The sequence below is a fragment of the Engystomops pustulosus genome, chromosome 4 (assembly GCF_040894005.1).
Source record: "Engystomops pustulosus chromosome 4, aEngPut4.maternal, whole genome shotgun sequence".
NCBI lineage: Eukaryota > Metazoa > Chordata > Amphibia > Anura > Leptodactylidae > Engystomops > Engystomops pustulosus.
Genome location: NC_092414.1, coordinates 186,295,402 through 186,316,550, shown reverse-complemented (window position 1 = coordinate 186,316,550; position 21,149 = coordinate 186,295,402). Strand labels below are relative to the sequence as shown.

At 40.8% G+C, this 21,149-nt stretch overlaps 1 long non-coding RNA gene across 1 annotated transcript; it reads right to left on the bottom strand.

The window, feature by feature from the left end:
* Positions 1 to 4,124: 4,124 nt before the first annotated feature.
* Positions 4,125 to 20,756, bottom strand: LOC140127805 (uncharacterized). The gene is made up of 3 exons (XR_011855068.1): positions 20,267 to 20,756; positions 16,938 to 18,243; positions 4,125 to 4,555 (listed from the first exon to the last, which is right to left on the bottom strand). It is a non-coding gene; the product is annotated as an uncharacterized lncRNA (long non-coding RNA).
* Between the last annotated feature and the right edge of the window lie 393 nt (positions 20,757 to 21,149).

The following is a 21,149-nucleotide window of genomic DNA, read 5'->3' as shown; positions in this document are numbered from 1 at the left end:
AAACGGACCTCTGGATGTTGGGAATTTACTGTACTTTAGTCCTAGGCTACAATAAACAGCTATAACAGGTATCACAGGTGTCTCTAAATAAGATTTATTGTTAATCCTGGTTCTTATGACAATTCAACATTTTAAAAATTCAGTTGTCAAATTTGGCTGTGGTTACAATTCTAAAATACACAGTTCTGACTCTACAGGGACTGCCTGTATAGTTATATCTAGCGGGGTTAAGTCTGATGTCAGTGTCCTGTGGAGTGCGAGCATTTCTCAGCAACAATGTCATGAGTATTATGGTTCACCCCTTTCACCTTTTTACATTATTGTGGTCTCCTAATCACTTCTACAAAATAGATGGCCAACAAAATGCTTTCATTTTAGCCTATGAGGCTTACATGGCAGCTGTGGGGCAGCACAGTGTCTTAGTTGTTAGAACTACAGCCTTGCACCGCTGGGGTCCTGGGTTTAAGTCCAAGGGTCAACATCTGCAAGAGTTTGTATGTTCTCTCCGTGTTTGCGTGGGTTTTCTTCAGTTTCTTGGGTTTCCTCAAGGTCCTCCGGTTTCCTCCCACACTCCAAAACATACTGGTAGGTTTATTAGATTGTGAGCCCCATTGGGGACAGGGACCAATCTGACAAGCTCTGTGCAGCGCTGCGTAATCTGTGTGCGCTATATAAATAAAGAATTATTACTATGGTGCACCCACTTACATTATGGGGTCTCTCCAGTGACTAATGGGATGTACGTCTAATGAGCTCCAATGAATCTATAGGATATACTCTTTGATTTCCTCATTTCAGAGATTGTCACATAAGGTTGTGATCCCATGTCAAAGTTCAGGCATTGAGCTATAGGAATCTTCTTTCTATAAGTATCTGCATATTAATTTCCCAAATTACTTAGTCCTTTAAGACTCAAAACACTTAAGTAATCTATTACCCTTCATTTTACAATTACATGTAGCAGAGCTGAATCCTAAACAACTTATTGCTGTATTTTCTGCAGGGACTGTGGGATTGAAGGTAAAGTTTCCTAATATTATCTGATACTGATGAGTTAACACAATAACTGGCATATGACACATTCAGCTCTGCTACATCTAAACAGACATGTACCTTTTTTAGTGCATGTTCCTATTTTGCAACATTTTGAACTTATTCTTGGTTTCAGATGAGCAACAAGCAGCCTCCATCTCTATAATATATTTATTGTATAAAGCACAAAACTCAATAGCAGCCTATCTGCCAAGAATTGAGGTATATATTTTTATGAAAATTTCATCACACCGTAGAATAGCTTGCATATATGCAGCCTGATGTTCTATTTTTACATTTTGTTCTAGTATTTCGCTGCCAATATCTCCGGATCACCCAGTGACATCTGGAGGCTTCACTTTTATTAGCTGGTACTTTAGCGCCACCTAGTGTTCAGATGTCTAATTACGATGCATTTTGAAAAAATGGGAAGAATCTGTCAAAATGTTTGATTTTTGTAAAATAAATTGGGTTACATAATTCAGTAATTCAGTTCGATTAATATACATTCACCAGTGAATATAGAATGGGATGAGGTGCACATAGAAAATATCTTATTGATTACTCTTAATATGTTAATTTTGTCACTTATACTACAATAATATTTTGATTGCTTACCACTAAATATCTTTTGTGTGACATTTGGCCCAAATCATCACCCCGTGCTTATTATAAATGAGGTTCTTAACTGGCAAGTCATTCCTTTTCATGGGACCAAGTTCAACTGGGGCTCCTATGACTACAAGGGGGGAAGGTATGCAACTATGTAATTATATATATATATATCTCCAAACCTCAGTCATGTGCCCTCTATAGCTACATCAATCATATACCCCCTAAATATAGATTAATCACATATCCCCTATATTTACATCAATCATATTCCCACGTATATCTACATCAATCATGTGTGTCCTATATCTACATCAATCATATTCCCCCTATATCTACATCAATTATATACCCCCTATATCTACATCAAGCATGCGTGTCCTATAGCTACACCAATCATATAACCCCAATATCTACATCAATCATATTCCCCCTATATCTACATCAATCATATCCCCTCTATATCTACATCAATCATGTGTGTCCTATACCTACATCAATCATATCCCCTCTATATCTACATCAATCATATTCCCCTATATCTACATCAATCATATGCCCCTATATCTACATCAATCATATCTCCTCTATATCTACATCAATCATATTCCCCTATATCTACATCAATCATATCCCCTCTATATCTACATCAATCATATCCCCTCTATATCTACATCAATCATATTCCCCTATATCTACATCAATCATATCCCCCCTATATCTACATCAATTATATACCCCCTATATCTACATCAAGCATGCATGTCCTATAGCTACACCAATCATATAACCCCAATATCTACATCAATCATATTCCCCCTATATCTACATCAATCATATGCCCCCTATATCTACATCAATCATATGCCCCCTATATCTACATCAATCATATTCCCCTATATCTACATCAATCATATCCCTCCTATATCTACATCAATCATATCCCCTCTATATCTACATCAATCATATTCCCCTATATCTACATCAATCATATCCCTCCTATATCTACATCAATCATATGCCCCCTATATCTACATCAATTATATACCCCCTATATCTACATCAATCATATCCCCTCTATATCTACATCAATCATATTCCCCTCTATATCTACATCAATCATATCCCCTCTATATCTACATCAATCATATTCCCCTATATCTACATCAATCATATTCCCCTATATCTACATCAATCATATCCCTCCTATATCTACATCAATCATATCCCTCCTATATCTACATCAATCATATTCCCCCTATATCTACATCAATCATATTCCCCTATATCTACATCAATCATATGCCCCCTATATCTACATCAATCATATTCCCCTATATCTACATCAATCATATCCCCTCTATATCTACATCAATCATATTCCCCTATATCTACATCAATCATATGCCCCTATATCTACATCAATCATATTCCCCCTATATCTACATTAATCATATGCCCCCTATATCTACATCAATCATATGCCCCCTATATCTACATCAATCATATGCCCCCTATATCTACATCAATCATATTCCCCTATATCTACATCAATCATATGCCCCCTATATCTACATCAATCATATTCCCCTATATCTACATCAATCATATCCCCTCTATAGCTACATCAATCATATCCCCTCTATATCTACATCAATCATATTCCCCTATATCTACATCAATCATATCCCTCCTATATCTACATCAATCATATTCCCCTATATCTACATCAATCATATTCCCCTATATCTACATCAATCATATTCCCCTATATCTACATCAATCATATTCCCCTATATCTACATCAATCATATTCCCCTATATCTACATCAATCATATTCCCCTATATCTACATCAATCATATCCCTCCTATATCTACATCAATCATATGCCCCCTATATCTACATCAATTATATCCCCTCTATATCTACATCACTTATATACCCCCTATATCTACATCAATCATATTCCCCTATATCTACATCAATCATATTCCCCTATATCTACATCAATCATATTCCCCTATATCTACATCAATCATATCCCTCCTATATCTACATCAATCATATCCCTCCTATATCTACATCAATCATATTCCCCTATATCTACATCAATCATATCCCTCCTATATCTACATCAATCATATTCCCCTATATCTACATCAATCATATTCCCCTATATCTACATCAATCATATCCCCTCTATATCTACATCAATTATATGCCCCTATATCTACAGCAATCATATTCCCTCTATATCTACATCAATCATATGCCCCTATATCTACATCAATCATATCCCTCCTATATCTACATCAATCATATCCCTCCTATATCTACATCAATCATATGCCCCCTATATCTACATCAATCATATTCCCCTATATCTACATCAATTATATACCCCCTATATCTACATCAATCATATTCCCCTATATCTACAGCAATCATATGCCCCTAAATCTACATCAATTATATGCCCCTATATCTACAGCAATCATATGCCCCTATATCTACAGCAATCATATGCCCCTATATCTACATCAATCATGTGTGTCCTATAGCTACATCAATCATATTCCCCTATAAATACATTAATCATATACCCTCTATATCTACATCAATCATATTCCCTACCCCCTTATACCTACATGAATAATATTCCCTCCATATGTACACCAGTCATATTCCCCTTATATCTACATGAATAATATCCCCCCCCCCCTATATGTACACCTATCATATGCCCCTTACACATATCCACTACAGTAGATCATGATGTAGCAGAGTCCTAAATTTGGAAACAACCAGTCATTAAAAGTAACAATAACTTCCTTCCTGAAGCTGATGATAAACTCCAGGCATAACGCCATTGTACGCTCCTCATGCCGGCGCAGCGATGTCCCCTGGCACTGCAAGGATTAAGAGGAAAAGTAAATCAGATAAAATCAGAATAAAAGTTTAAGAACAAAAAAGAAACATCAATTAATGGGGCAGAACATGGGGATTTATTAAGTGGAACATGTTATTGTAATGAGATTTCAAATCTCATTATCAACAGTACAACCAAATCTCATTTATTGCTGAAAGGTGTATTTCCAGTGTAATTAGCCATGGTATTTTGATTAAAAACTAAAGTGTTGTTCTAATAAGTATGATGGAAAGTGATGCTTTTTTATTTCCTGTGACATATATTCTGTAGCAATCCAAAGAACTGGAGGAAAGAGGTTGTATTGTTCTACTACAATCATATTAGTATAATTCATAGCATCCTAGGGAATGTTCTAGTAATCCAGCACTCGGCAAAAATAATCCCAATCCCAGATTTTTGTTTATTTTGAAGTTTTAGAAACATGTCCTGCACTCTAACCGACACCTGCAACTGGTGCATTGGATTGCTTTGTAGGTTATTATGCAGTTACAACTGCAACCACTGCAAGTACATCTATACTGGATTACCATGAAGATACTTAATTGTACAGCGCTGCGCATCAGTCAAGGTCACAATCTGCTCAGCTCCTCCTGCTCTATAAAAAGATGCCTGCAGATAGGACACTATGTACAATCTGCGCAGCTCCTCCTGCTCTATAACATGCTGGCTGCAGATAGGACACTATGTACAATCTGCTCAGCTCCTCCTGCTCTATAACATGCTGGCTGCAGATAGGACACTATGTACAATCTGCTCAGCTCCTCCTGCTCTATAACATGCTGGCTGCAGATAGGACACTATGTACAATCTGCTCAGCTCCTCCTGTTCTATAACATGCTGGCTGCAGATAGGACACTATGTACAATCTGCTCAGCTGTCCTTGCTCTATACCATGTTGCCTGCAGATAGGACACTGTGCACAATCTGCTCAGCTCCTCCTGCTCTATAACATGCTGCCTGCAGATAGGGCACTATATACAATCTGCTCAGCTCCTCCTGCTCTATAACATGATGCCTGCAGATAGGACGTACATTTTCAAAATAAGAACAAATGCATATGGGGACTGGTCAAGCTCTTTCCACAAAACCCTTGGCGGAGTGAAGTTCATGATGTCACAGCCAGATTACTGCAGGCTAGAGTATATTATGTAACTTCCCATTCTACATAACATATATGTAAGTACAGCGATACAGAGATCATTCTTCTTTTTTGGCAACCCTAGTAATATTTTTTTATGAATGATCAGATTACCTGGGAGGGGGAACCCAGAGGAACTCCGGGTGGCCCCGTTTGGGAGAGAGTGAGAAAAGAAGAAAGAAAGAGCGGAGGAGCGCAACCTCGTGTGATACAGTTACTGTAATTCAATTTTGTGCACTACCGTATCAACAGACTCTCACCTGATGACTGGTTAGATATAGCATGTCATATATTGTATGAAGGAAAATCAAAGCAGCCGGTCCTGATGAACCACGCTTCTCGACAGGACCAGGATCCTGGGAGCGTGTATACAATGGTGCTAGGCGGGTCCCGAGGGATGGAGGAGTTATAGACCGGCGCTTCTATTTGCAGTAATGTAACGCACAACTCTATGCGTTTCAATAATGATCTTTTATTCATAAAAAACTCGCGACGCGTTTCTGCTCCGGACCGGAGCCTTCGTCAGGCATAAAGTGACATACAACAGTAAGACCTTAAATACATTACCAAAAGACCGGGATCCCGGGATTGACTAAATTCCGGTCACGTGATAACCCGGGGGTCAGAGTTTAATCCGGTAACGTTAACAGTACAAATTCTAATCGTAAGCTTACAAAATACACCAAAATTATCAGATGTTAAAATAGATACATAAATAATTATCTAAAAGGTTATCCACATCTAAAAATAACTTATTAAAAACAATACATAAAATGCTGGGTATATGGCATACATACTTCTGTGTCTGAGCCGAGAGAAGGTGAGATCCTATAACTTGTGTTGAGCTCCCCGGCGTCATGATCAGCCTGAGCTACGGATCGCAGGGAGGACCAAAAAAGGAAAGGAGAAAAAAACGCTCATGAGCGCCGCTCCGGACCGAGGACCAAGATGGTAGAGGACCACAGTCTCGGAAGGGCTCCCCCGTCCTGGTTGTCATGCACAGAGGGGGTAGGTGATTTAGTTACGGATCCATGCTAAACGGATTTAGAGTTTTCATTAAGACCATTGGGAACCAGAACTAGATAGTTTAGTTGCGGATCATTAAGACCATTGGAAACCAGAACTAAATAGTTTGGTTGCGGATCTATGCTACACGGATTCAATAACCTCATTGAGACCATTAGGAACTAACGTATTTAGCTTAAAGATCCAGAATGATTCTCTACGGTTCAGAGTCTTCACACGGTTAGTGTTTTCCTCTTGAATTTGTTCTATAGGGGTTATTGTCACACAGTTAAAATCCCCCTCATGTTCTAAAAAGATATGCTTTGATAAACTTTGTTTAAGAAAACCTATTTTAGTCTTATGTCGGTGGCCGTTCAGTCTCACTCTGAGTGACTGAATCGTCCGACCGACGTATTGTTTACCACAAAGACAATCAACCAAATAAATAACAAAATTAGAGGAACACGACATTCTCGTTTTTATCTTAAATATTTCTTTGGTGGTTTTTGATGTAAAGGTGGTCGCCCCCTCATTAATTGAGTCACAACAGAGACATAATTTGTGTTTGCATTTTACAACCCCTGGTCTCTTACCAGTGTAAGCCAAGTTGGTTTTGATGGATTTGAGTCTACTCGGGGCTACTAAATTTTTGATGGTTGTAGCCTTTCTAAAGGTTATGAGTGGATAGGCAGGGAGGACGTCACCAAGAATTGGATCTCTTTTGAGGATGGTCCAGTGTTTTTTTAGAATTTCTCTGATCTTTAGGTTTCCCCTATCATAGGTAGTAATAAAATTGAATACTAGCCTCTTCAACCCTCCTTCTCCTGGACTCTTCTTATTTTTTGGTAGTAGGCATTCTTTCTGTGTTTTTTTTGCATATTTTGAATATGCTTCATCTATGATCTCTCTGGGGTATTTTTTCTCCTTGAACCTCTTCTTCAAGATTCTAGCTTGTGTCTTATAGTCCTCCTGATTGGTACAGTTTTTTCTGATTCGATGGAATTGGCTAAAAGGTATGTTTTTTAACCATTTAGAATAATGTGCGCTTCCGAATTCCAAAAAACTATTACTATCGACACTTTTGAAGTGTGTAGTAGTAACAATCTTATTGTCTGTTGCTGTTATTTCTAAATCGAGAAAAACTGTCGTTACTTGTAAATTTGAGACCCCAATCATTTTTATTTAGCGTTTTTACGAATTTGATAGCCTCTTCTTCATTTCCCTGCCAGATACAGAACAAGTCGTCTATATATCTTTTATAATATACGACATTTCTTGACCATTGCTCCGTATTATAGATGAATAGGGACTCGAACCGCCCCATGAATAAGTTTGCGTAACTCGGGGCGGCTCGAGTCCCCATAGCCGTACCACGTATCTGATGATAAACCTGCCTCTGAAAATCAAACACATTGTGTTTGAGGACAAATTCTAGTCCTTTGCACAAAAATTCTATTTGAGTTTTGGGTAGGGTGGTATTTTTTGTAAGAGCCCAGTGGATAGACTGGAGTCCAAGGTCATGTTGGATGTTCGAATATAGGGACGATATGTCTAGAGTTAGAAACAGATAGTCGTTTTTCCACTCAACTTGGTCTAATTCCATAATCAGGCTACTGGAATCACGTAAGTAGGATGGTAGTTGCGTTACTAAAGGTTGCAGGTATAGATCCACATAGTGGGAAAGATTACTAGTTAAAGAGCCTATCCCAGATATTATGGGGCGGCCTGGAGGATGTTCCTGATCTTTATGAATTTTTGGCAAGTGGTAAAAGACTGGTAGGGGGGGATGTGATACAGTAAGAAAACCTTTTTCTTTTTTGTTTAAAATTTTCTTTTCAAAGGCGTCTTTGATCATCTCGTTATATTCTGTGAGGAATACCGATGTCGGGTCCTTTCTTATTTTTTTATAATATTGAGTGTCATCGAGGATATTAAGGGCTTCCTTGATATAGTCGCCTCTATCCTGAATGACTACTCCTCCCCCTTTATCAGCAGATCGAATCACAATTTCCAGGTTGGAACCTAAGTTTTTCAGGGCTTGCCGTTCCCCTTCTGTTAAATTGTTACCTGGATTTTGGGAAGCTTTGATGTTCCTAAAGTCATCAGACACTAGCGAGAGAAAGGTCTCTACATGATGACCTCTTTGTGGTAATGGGTTAAATGTAGATTTTTTGCTAATTTTTTGGTGCAGATATGGGTCCGAATCTGGTGCACTATTTTCCACTGCACTCTTCAGTTGTTCGGTTTTATTTTCTTTTATTAGAAAATATCTCTGTTGGGTCAGCTTTTTTATAAACATATTTAAATCAACAAACAGCTGAAAGTCATCCGTAGTTTTATTCGGACAGAAATTTAACCCTCTTGACAGTACTAGTTTTTCATCGTGTGTGAGGGTATGACTGGACAGGTTAAAGATTTTTATTGTGTTGACAGTAGTGTCTATATTTTTAGATGGATTCTCCTTTGTTTTAGATTCTACATTACTTGTGTTTTCTTTCCCTTTTTTCTTTTTTCTCCCTCCCCTACACCCTCTGGTTCTCTTTTTCTTTTTGTGGTTGCAGGGCTTGGTGTGTCCAGTGGGATAAAGTATTTCAAAATTCTGTTCTGAAATAGTGCGTGTTTGGTATTTTTCATAGTTGGTGTCAGCGGAGGGGCAGGGGTAAGACAGATGCTGGGGTCCAGGGGTGGTTGTAATGGGGTATTCGGTCGAGTGGGGCCCAATTCTAAAAAAGAGCTATTGTTATTGGGAGATATGATATCTGAAATGGATGGTAGTTCTTCCGTAAAGATCATACCGACACTGTTGTCCGTAGTGATTGGTGACTGTTCATTAGCATGTACTGTTAACCAAGAAGCATTACTTAATGTGACTGGATCTATAGTGGCCCCAAATGTTGGATTTATCTTATTAGTGTTCCTGGCTTCTTGTACTGGTGTCTTACTTAAATGGGGTAGCGAGTTGTCTCTACAGGTAGTTTTCGACTCTTCCTCTGGATATGGGTTCTTGGGGAGTCTATATGTTGCCCTATTGGTATTATGAAAAGTTCTACCCCCTGTTTTAGTGTACCTGGGTTGGTGATCTGTCCGATAGCCGGCATATCGGGGTGGCTCTCTAGTATTCAGCTGTTGATTCCTAGGGCGGGATGCTAGCCTCAATTTTATTACTACCTATGATAGGGGAAACCTAAAGATCAGAGAAATTCTAAAAAAACACTGGACCATCCTCAAAAGAGATCCAATTCTTGGTGACGTCCTCCCTGCCTATCCACTCATAACCTTTAGAAAGGCTACAACCATCAAAAATTTAGTAGCCCCGAGTAGACTCAAATCCATCAAAACCAACTTGGCTTACACTGGTAAGAGACCAGGGGTTGTAAAATGCAAACACAAATTATGTCTCTGTTGTGACTCAATTAATGAGGGGGCGACCACCTTTACATCAAAAACCACCAAAGAAATATTTAAGATAAAAACGAGAATGTCGTGTTCCTCTAATTTTGTTATTTATTTGGTTGATTGTCTTTGTGGTAAACAATACGTCGGTCGGACGATTCAGTCACTCAGAGTGAGAGTGAACGGCCACCGACATAAGACTAAAATAGGTTTTCTTAAACAAAGTTTATCAAAGCATATCTTTTTAGAACATGAGGGGGATTTTAACTGTGTGACAATAACCCCTATAGAACAAATTCAAGAGGAAAACACTAACCGTGTGAAGACTCTGAACCATAGAGAATCATTCTGGATCTTTAAGCTAAATACGTTAGTTCCTAATGGTCTCAATGAGGTTATTGAATCCGTGTAGCATAGATCCGCAACCAAACTATTTAGTTCTGGTTTCCAATGGTCTTAATGATCCGCAACTAAACTATCTAGTTCTGGTTCCCAATGGTCTTAATGGAAACTCTAAATCCGTTTAGCATGGATCCGTAACTAAATCACCTACCCCCTCTGTGCATGACAACCAGGACGGGGGAGCCCTTCCGAGACTGTGGTCCTCTACCATCTTGGTCCTCGGTCCGGAGCGGCGCTCATGAGCGTTTTTTTCTCCTTTCCTTTTTTGGTCCTCCCTGCGATCCGTAGCTCAGGCTGATCATGACGCCGGGGAGCTCAACACAAGTTATAGGATCTCACCTTCTCTCGGCTCAGACACAGAAGTATGTATGCCATATACCCAGCATTTTATGTATTGTTTTTAATAAGTTATTTTTAGATGTGGATAACCTTTTAGATAATTATTTATGTATCTATTTTAACATCTGATAATTTTGGTGTATTTTGTAAGCTTACGATTAGAATTTGTACTGTTAACGTTACCGGATTAAACTCTGACCCCCAGGTTATCACGTGACCGGAATTTAGTCAATCCCGGGATCCCGGTTTTTTGGTAATGTATTTAAGGTCTTACTGTTGTATGTCACTTTATGCCTGACGAAGGCTCCGGTCCGGAGCAGAAACGCGTCGCGAGTTTTTTATGAATAAAAGATCATTATTGAAACGCATAGAGTTGTGCGTTACATTACTGCAAATAGAAGCGCCTGTCTATAACTCCTCCATCCCTCGGGACCCGCCTAGCACCATTTTTATGAATGATGCATTGTCTTAGTTTAACCACTTCCATACTGCTGTACAACTATACTTGCTGTAGAGCAGTAAGGGGAGTATGGAGAGAGCTCACTGGCTTAGCCCTCGCCATACGCGGCAGGTGTCAGCTTTATTACACAGCTGACACTCGCCGGTAACTGCTGCGGTCGGTGTTAGCTAAGATCGCGGCAGTTAACCTGTTAGGTGCTGCAGTCAAAGCCGACAGCCGCACCTAATGGTGCTTCTGATGGGTACCACCATCTTGGATTGCCAATTGGAGCTCTCCGTGACATCATTGGAGGGCGCCGCTTGGTTGCCATGACAGTTGGGACCCTGTTTAAGGCTCCTATAGCTGTTGTTCATGGATCTGTATTACAGTCTGTCAGAGACATTGGCCAACATTTATCAAAAAAACTATATAATCACTATGTGCAGTTTGCCTGTGTAGTGTGCAGGGGGTGCCAGATTCATGAAATGTGGCGCTCGTTCTTCATGAATCTGGCGCACCCTGCACTGCTCCAACTTTTTTGGCGGCTCACTTGTCACAGGAACACACAAGCTGCAGACCAGGGGCGTGTATCACACTTTCAGCAATGCCCGCTCCTGTACATAACCCCCTCACATGTGGTTGTGCCAATAACAACTTAACTGAGGGTGTATACAGCTACAGGAACACAGGAGAACCTACTGGTTACATCCAGTGCCGGCAGGTAACGTGTTCACTATCTTCTCCATTAGGCCCAATATCACCACATCTCCTCCCATGTGTCCTCCCTGTTGAGTTCACCACACAGACATCTTATGTTCCTCATTGTCCCTATATCTTGGTTCCCTGGCAGTGTTATCCTGCTGCTGCCCCTAACAATCTCCCCCAAATACTGTAAGGCTGCGCTCACACGTTTGCCTTGCATTCAACCTCCTGGCGCTCAGCGTCCGATATATCCATAGGCTGACACTGCTAATACCCTGCAATACATCTTTTTTGAAGAGTATTATCATGAACAAGCAGTCAGATGATTGCTTGTTCATGTCTCATGGTGGAAATAGTAAAAAAAGTAAAAAAAAAAAAAAGGTTATTCAATAAAAAGTAATAAATCAATAAAAATGTCGCATAAGCCACATAACATATAAAGAGACATATAACACAAAAAAAGTCTAAATCATAACACAAACCCCACATATATAATATCACTGTGTCACAACAACCCCTAGAATAAAAGTAAATAATTATTGAACCCGCACGATGAATGCCGTTAAAAACAACTGTTAAAAAGCTGCCAAAAATTATTATTTTTACCTATTGAATCCCATAAAAAATGCAATAAAAAGTGATCAAAAAACATATGTACTCCAGAGTGATACTGATGCAAAGTACAACATGTCCCGCAAAAAACAAGCCATCAACCAGCCCCATAGCCAAAAAAGTAAAACTGTTCTGCCACTTGGAAGACGGCGATGCAAAAATGATAGATTTTATTTGGCAATTTAGTAAAACTTAAGAAAAAATATTCATGTCTGGTATTCCCGTAATCGTAACAACCCATAGAATAAAGATAACAGGATTATTAGGCTATACGGTGAACACCAAAAAAAAAGTTGATGCTTTTCTACTCCTGTCCTCAAAAAAAGTTCCTAAATTTTCAACAATGGTAACACTGGAAAAAGCATCTTATCCCGCAAAAAATATGCCATCACATGGCCCCAATATCGAAAAAGCAAAAATTTTATAGCCTTAAAAAGGGGCCAATGACAGATCTAAAATCCTGGCAGTTGCAGGTCCCTCCTTCCCTTCTGTGCCTCGCTGTGCGCCCGTAAAACAAGTAACGGCCACAAGTTGGGGGTCTCTGCACCCAGGAGAAATTGCATAACAAATTGTAAGATGGGTTTTCTCTTTTTATCTTTTGAAAATGTGTAAATTTTAGGGATAAATGAACATATAACCGGAACAATTTGACCATTCTAAATTTCACTTCCATTTTGATTCAATTACTATGAAGATCTCAAGGGGTTAACAATCTTCCTAAAAACTGTTTCTGGTAGCTTGAGGGGTGCAGATTTAAAAATGGGTTGATTATATAGGGGGGAGGGGTTTGATGTAAAATATGTAAAATTTCATTCAAAACAGTATTTAACCTCAAAATGGTCATTTCTGAAAATATGGAAAATCGATTCAATTTGTAAGCCGCGCGGCATCAAAATAAATTATCCAGACATTTCAAAAATGATGAAAATGTAAAGTAGACATATGGGAAATGTTATTCAGCAACTTATTTAGGTGGTAAATCTATCTGCCTGAAAACGCAATGATCTAGAATTTCGAAAATGGCAAATTTTTCTAAAAATTCATCATTTTTTTCTTTTTTTTGTAAATAAACGCAAAACTTATCAGCCAAAATTTACCACTAAAATGAAGTACAACATGTGGGGAAAAAACAATCTCAGAATCGCTTTGATAAGTAACAGTGTTCAAAAGTTATAACCATATAAAGCGACACAATTCAGAATCCGAAAAATGGGACTGAGCCTTAAGCTATAAACTGGCTGCGTCCTTAAGGGGTTAAACAATACAAGACACCAGGTGCTCGTTACCGACCGCATGCGTTTCACTGTAAACGTATATCAAACGGAGGACTGTCCTAGTGCCATGTGTGAACACTCACCAAGAAATATCCCCACAACCCCCAGTAATGTCCTCACACAGCCCCCCACACAGCCCCCCAGTAATGTCCTCACACAGCCCCTCCGTAATGTCCCCCACACAGCCCCCCCATAATCTGCCCACACAGCCCCTAGTAATGTACTCCACACAGCTCCCCAAGAATTCCCCCACACAGCCCCCAGTAATGTCCCCCACACAGCCCCCCAGTAATGTCCCCCCCCCCCAAAGCCCCCTAGTATTGTCCCCTACACAGCCCGCAGTAATGTCCCCCACACAGCCCCCCAGTAATGCCCCCACAAAGCCCCCTGGTAATGCCCTCGCACAGCACCAAAGTAATGTCCCCCACACAGCCCCCCGGTAATGTTCCCTACACAGCCTTCCAGTAATGTCCTCCATACAGCCCCCAGTAATGTTCCCCACTAATCCCCCAATAATATCCCCCACGTAGCCACCCAGTAATGTCCTCACACATCCCTGCAGTAATGTCCTCACAAAGCCCCCAGTAATGTCCGCACACAGCCCCCCAGTAATGTTCCCTACACAGTCCCCCAGTAATGGCCCCAACACATACCCCAGTAATGTCCTCCACACATCCTCCAAGTAATGTCACCCCACACATCCCCAGTAATGTGCCCACACAGTTACCCCCCAGTTATGTCCCCCACACAGCCCCCCAGTAATGTCCTCACACAGTTGCCCCCCCCCCCCCCATGTGCCCACACAGATCCCCCCAAGTTTAGCCCTTACCTCACTGGTACAGCTCTGTGCTTTCCCTGCAGGTCATGTGACACATGACATTATCACAGGTCCTGCAGCCTCCATGTAGTGATATTCTAGGGAAGCTACAGGACCTGCAGGGGAAAGCAGTGCCTAGTGCACACTTTCTCATCACGATCTGTGTCCTGTGGGAGATAGATCATGATGAGAGTGGGGAGGAATGCTGGGCAGCAGGACAAATGTCCTGCTGACCCAGGTAGATCCGTGGCTCTGGCCAAAACATCTGGGACAGGAGCCTCGAATCTTTTGACCTAGTGACACCCCTGCTGCAGACATTAAATCACTAATCTCGAATCCATGTAAAAAAAACTTTCTAGTCTAAGACCTTGCATAGAAAACATAATGAAGCTGACATCTGCTGAGGATTACTGTAATTATGTGACCTGGAAAAAACAAGAATTTTCACATTGTCACCCATTGTAACTACAAGCCGGCTCATTCCTCTAATCTGAAAGTAATCGTTTCCTTGAAGATCACAGATATAGTACGACTTAATCCATAAAATGTTAGCAGTGAAAAGTCAATAGTGAAAGAGATAATCTTCTAATGCTAAAATGTTCAGTAGAATATTAATAACAGACAATGTGCACAGAAAATACAGATTGGCCACATACTGTAACTTCCCAATCTTGAGTATATTAGCTAGGTTCTGTAGACCTGAACCTTAAGCCTGGTGCAATCTGAAAGATGAGATTCTTATCTATAGCATGACATCCAAAATAATGTTTCTGGGTAGTACAGAACTAAAGCACTGGCCAAATTGACCCTCCCCTGCAGGCTCTAGACTTGACTTATCTCACTCAAAATATGACTTTATCCTGGTTACAGGCGCTATGCTACAGGAGAGCTGAGGAATGCAGGACACAAACTGGGCGGGCTACTACCTATTACTATGTTTTGTTACTGACATTTATTTAGTGTAGTCCTAAAATTGGCTTAAAGGGAACCTGTCACCAGGAGACCCATTTTTAGCACTCCCCCAGTCCCCACAGAGCATAGTACATACACTGCCAAAGTGTATTTGTATAAAAAATTGGTTTTACATTAAAAAAGATATGTTATATTGTACCTTTCATTAGCATCTGCTGTGTGACTAGGCAGTTGCCCAATGGGAGGGGCTGGAAAGGAGCAGTTCCCCCCCACCCTTGGGAAACATGTGACCTTTTCAAATATATGAATAACTCCCCTCACTCGGCATTGGCTGTAGAGGAGCAGGGGGCGTAGCTAAGCCAAGTGATGGGTGTTTTCATATATTTGAAAAGGTCACATGGAGTAGCTGTTCCCCAAGGGTGGGGGGGGGACTATACCTTTTCAGCCCCTCCCATTCGGCAACTGCCTAGTCACACAGCAGATGCTAATGAAAGGTACAATATAACATATCTTTTTTTCTGTAAAACCAATTTTTAATACAAAAACACTTTGGCAGTGTATGTACTATGCTCTGTGGGGACTGGGGGAGTGCTAAAAATGGGTCTCCTGGTGACAGGTTCCCTTTAATGTATAGTATTGTATTGGCTTATTATATTTTAAGAAGAATACAATATACTGCCATATACAGGAGTGATACATCATACCGCATTTCTTATTTAAGGCACAATTTCAGATAATTTTAATATTGTGTGTGTCATTAACAAATTCTGCTTATTTTGTAAAATAAATCAAGTTACTCCCTCCAGCCTGTACAATGTGTGTCTATCAAAGCTGCATGAGCTCACATCTAATCTCACTGGGGCGAATTTACTTACAGGGTCAACGGAGTTCACAGAAAGTGCACTGTCCGCAATCCACTAAGATCATGCGCCCAATATCCTGCATGTGTCACTCAGGTCCGACAGAGTTCACCATCTTCTTCCTGGTGCTTCTAAGTGCTTGGGCTTGCAACACAATTTGAAAGTTAAATCCCATGCTCAGTCCGAATCAGTCGAATCGTCTGAGGACACACCCCCTAAATTATGTCACATGGAAGCCAGCGCAGCTACGCCAAAAAAGGTTTGTGTGCCTCAAAATCCCAGTCCAGACACTTCTTAAATACCTATAAAACAATGTGGTACCTGTGCCACCGATAATTAAAATGTATACACTGTATCTACAAGTATGCAGGATATCGCAGCATTGGTATCATTAGTACATACTAAGTGACAAATATAGTCAGGTATAGATGGTACTGTAAATATCTTTATGTATGGTATATAGTGGTACCTTTGTTGCTGCAGGTTCCTTTGTCTGGGTAGATTTCCAGGAAAAGAAATTCCGTTGTACTTGTGTTCAGAAGTCCATCAAGATGCTGTTTCTTAGGAGTAATCCGCTCGATGTTTTAGCAAGAGGCTATACAGCGTTTGACTGCACGAGGAGTGGAGCTCTGGCCGGTAGCTGCACACTCCGATCACAAATCTGGTGGATTCCGTATGGTGACGTCACCAGGTTACGGTGGGTCCAGAGGGACAAAAATCCTCCGACGCGTTTCGAAGACTGATACTGTCTCCTTCGTCAGGGTGGATTGTCACTGTGCCGGCAGCATATTATATACTCTTGTCTAATTACAGCCTTGGGACTACAGGTGAGTATATATCAGCTTTTAATGTAAGATTGAAGAGTATTTGTCTCTTTTATTAATTTGATAAAAATATGTATATAAATAACATTTGAATTATAAGTTAAAAGGGGACTTTTTTTATTTGATTGTGTTAAAAAATATTCTTAAAAATGGGGAATTATATATGGTATAGTTCGGTCCGTGATTATGGTACTTTGTATTTACATAAACGCGAACAATTCTATTTCTTTATTAAGTCCACTTGGGACCAAAGTGTTGAGTAGAAAAATCCATTTACTCTCCGATCGTGACATATCGAAGATATAATTTCCTCCTCTCCAGCTTTGAGGTACTTTTTCTATGGCGAAGAATTCGGATTTTCCAAAATGTCCTTGATGATATTTTTTATAGTGGTCTGATAGGGGATGATCTTCCACTTGTTTTTCAATATTACGTCGATGTTCATTGATGCGATCTTTCAGCATCCGTTTTGTCCGGCCAATGTATAGTTTCTGGCACGGGCATATAATACAATATATAACCCCTTTCGAATGGCAAGTCAATTGGCTTTTGATTTTATATTTTTCCTTACATTCATTAGGTCCAAATGTTTTAATTGCCTTTCTATTTTTGGTAATTCTGCATGCTGGACATTGTGTGCATGGGAAAAAACCATTATTGTGTAGAAAATTCTTTTGGGACTGTATTTGGGGTTTTCGAGGTTCCTTGATGGTCGGGGCTACTAGCCCTCCAATATTCTTTGCTTTTTTAAAAATAAATTTAGGTTTTTTTGACAGATATTGGCCTATTACTTTGTCCTGGGATAAAATGTTCCAGTGACGAGCTACAATTTTTCTGAAAATTTCCCGGTCTTGAGTATATTGGGTTATGATTGGGACCTCTATGTTATCATTGTTGACCATCCTATTTTCCATTGAGTTTGTTTCATCCTTCTTTCTCAGCAATTGTGACCTGCATAGATTTGTGATAAATAAATATAAAAAAGAACTAAATGAATTGGTCAAAATTGGTGTGACCTCTAAGATCCTCAATAAAAAGGAAGCACAACATGTCAACATTTTAACCCCTAGAATAGCTGTGATGTATCATGTTCCAAAGCTACATAAATCAATTACAACACCCCCGGGCCGTCCTATAATATCTGGAGTGGGATGTCTAACATCCAACCTGTCAGAATACATTGACCATTTACTGCAACCGCATGTAAAACAATTACCTGCTTACTTAAAAGACACCACGCATATCTTACAAATATTAAATACAATAAAGTGGGAACCACACTTTATAATTGGCACCTTGGACGTCACATCACTATACACTGTGATAGAACATACCAGAGGATGCGAAGCAGTGAATTATTTCTTTAAAAAATCTGGATCACTACCAGACCACCAAATTGAATATATAGGTGAATGTATAAAATTTATACTCAACCATAATTATTTCAAATATGAGGACTCATTTTATCTGCAGACCTGGGGTACAGCCATGGGGACCAGGTTCGCACCAAGTTACGCTAATTTATACGTGGGAAAATGGGAAGACACATACCGTATTTTTCGGACTATAAGACGCACTGGACCATAAGACGCACATAGGTTTTAGAGGAGGAAAAATAAGAAAAAATGTTTTTTCCCCCAAATAGTATGCTAAAATTTTTAATAAAGTAACAGTAAAGTAACTGGGTGGTGCAGTGCAGCCATGTTCCTCTTTGGAGAGGGGCAGGGGCGAGCAGCGGTCACCCCCTCCTCCTCTCCCGGACACCGCCGTCTATCATTAGATAGAATTATGCTGGCATGTAGTCAGGGGGTCTCAAGAGTTACCAGGGCTGTATAGGTATGAGTATATGTGACAATGGTCACAAGAGCTTACAATCTATGAGGAGGAGGACACAGGGGATGACAGTCCTTGTACAATGGCCACAAGAGCTTACAATCTATGAGGAGGAGGGGACACAGGAGATGACAGTGCTTGTACAATGGTCACAAGAGCTTACACTCTATGAGGAGGAGGACACAGGAAGTGACAGTGCTTGTACAATGGTCCCCAGAGCTTACAATCTATGAGGAAGAGGATACAGGAGATGTGAGTGCTTGTATGATGACCACAAGAGCTTACAATCTATGAGTAGGATAAGGGGGCAGAGGAGGTGACAGTCCTTGTACAATGGCCACAAGAGCTTACAATCTATGAGGAGGGGGACACAGGAGTTGACAGTGCTTGTACAATGGCCACAAGAGCTTACAATCTATGAGGAGGGGGACACAGGAGATGACAGTGCTTGTACAATGGTCACAAGAGCTTACAATCTATGAGGAGGATGAGGGGACACAGGAGGTGACAGTCCTTGTACAATGGTCACAAGAGCTTACAATCTATGGGGAGGGGGACACAGGAGGTGACAATCCTTGTACAATGGCCATAAGAGCTTACAATCTATGGGGAGGAGGAGGACACAGGAGGTGACAGTCCTTGTACGATGGCCACAAGAGCTTACAATCTATGGGGAGGGGACACAGGAGGTGACAGTCCTTGTACAATGGCCACAAGAGCTTACAATCTATGAGGAGGGGGACACAGGAGTTGACAGTGCTTGTACAATGGCCACAAGAGCTTACAATCTATGAGGAGGGGGACACAGGAGATGACAGTGCTTGTACAATGGTCACAAGAGCTTACAATCTATGAGGAGGATGAGGGGACACAGGAGGTGACAGTCCTTGTACAATGGTCACAAGAGCTTACAATCTATGGGGAGGGGGACACAGGAGGTGACAATCCTTGTACAATGGCCATAAGAGCTTACAATCTATGGGGAGGAGGAGGACACAGGAGGTGACAGTCCTTGTACGATGGCCACAAGAGCTTACAATCTATGGGGAGGGGACACAGGAGGTGACAGTCCTTGTACAATGGTCACAAGAGCTTGGTCTGTGGGGTAAGGTACCTTCAAAAGACAGCAGCCTCTACATACCAGGCAACAAGGGGTTAAGACTGTGAGAGCAGAGACCGGGGGAAGGGAGCACTTATCACTTATCTGATCCTGTGCTCCGAGAGAAGTTACAGGTCAGACACAGCACAGTACAGGCTCCTCTGCACACACTGCCGGCAGCCTTCACCTTCTTCTTCACTCTGAGCTACTTACAAGCCCAGCGGGGATTGGCCAGAGTCTGTGCCTTTCTCCTCCCCCTCTCTATCCACTGCTGCTGAGTTACAAAGCGCTGCGCTCTGCCAGCTTTAGCTGCCCTCCATTCCCTCCAGCAGTGGAGGGCTGAGAGGAGGAGAGGAGCGTAGCGGCACTCAGTACAGCCGCTGCGCTTCACTGTGAAGGGCTGCGCTTACTGCCAGCATCAGCTGGCAGAGCGCAGCTCCATCCCCTCCTGCAGGCTACATCCGGACTATAAGACGCACTACTGTTTTTTCCCCATTTTCTGGGGAAAAAAAGTGCGTCTTATAGTCCAGAAAATACGGTATATTTTCCCTACGGGCGTGCTTGCTGCGAATCTGGCCCTCTGGCACAGGTTTATAGACGATGTGGTATTCGTATGGATGGGAGGAGAAAAATCCCTTTTAGAATTTCTAAACAATATAAACAAAAACGAATACTTTTTAAAATTCACACCAACTTATAGCCAAACATCTATCAATTTTTTGGACATCACTATCTACATTGAAGACCAGACAATCAAAACTCGAACATATAATAAACCCACAGATAGCAACAGCTTTATTTTAAGATCTAGTTGCCATCTCCCAGTCTGGCTAGATGGCATACCAAAAAGCCAATTTCTACGCCATCGTAGAAACTGTACGGACCTCGAAATATTTGAGGGAGAAGCCTTGAACCTAAAACAAAA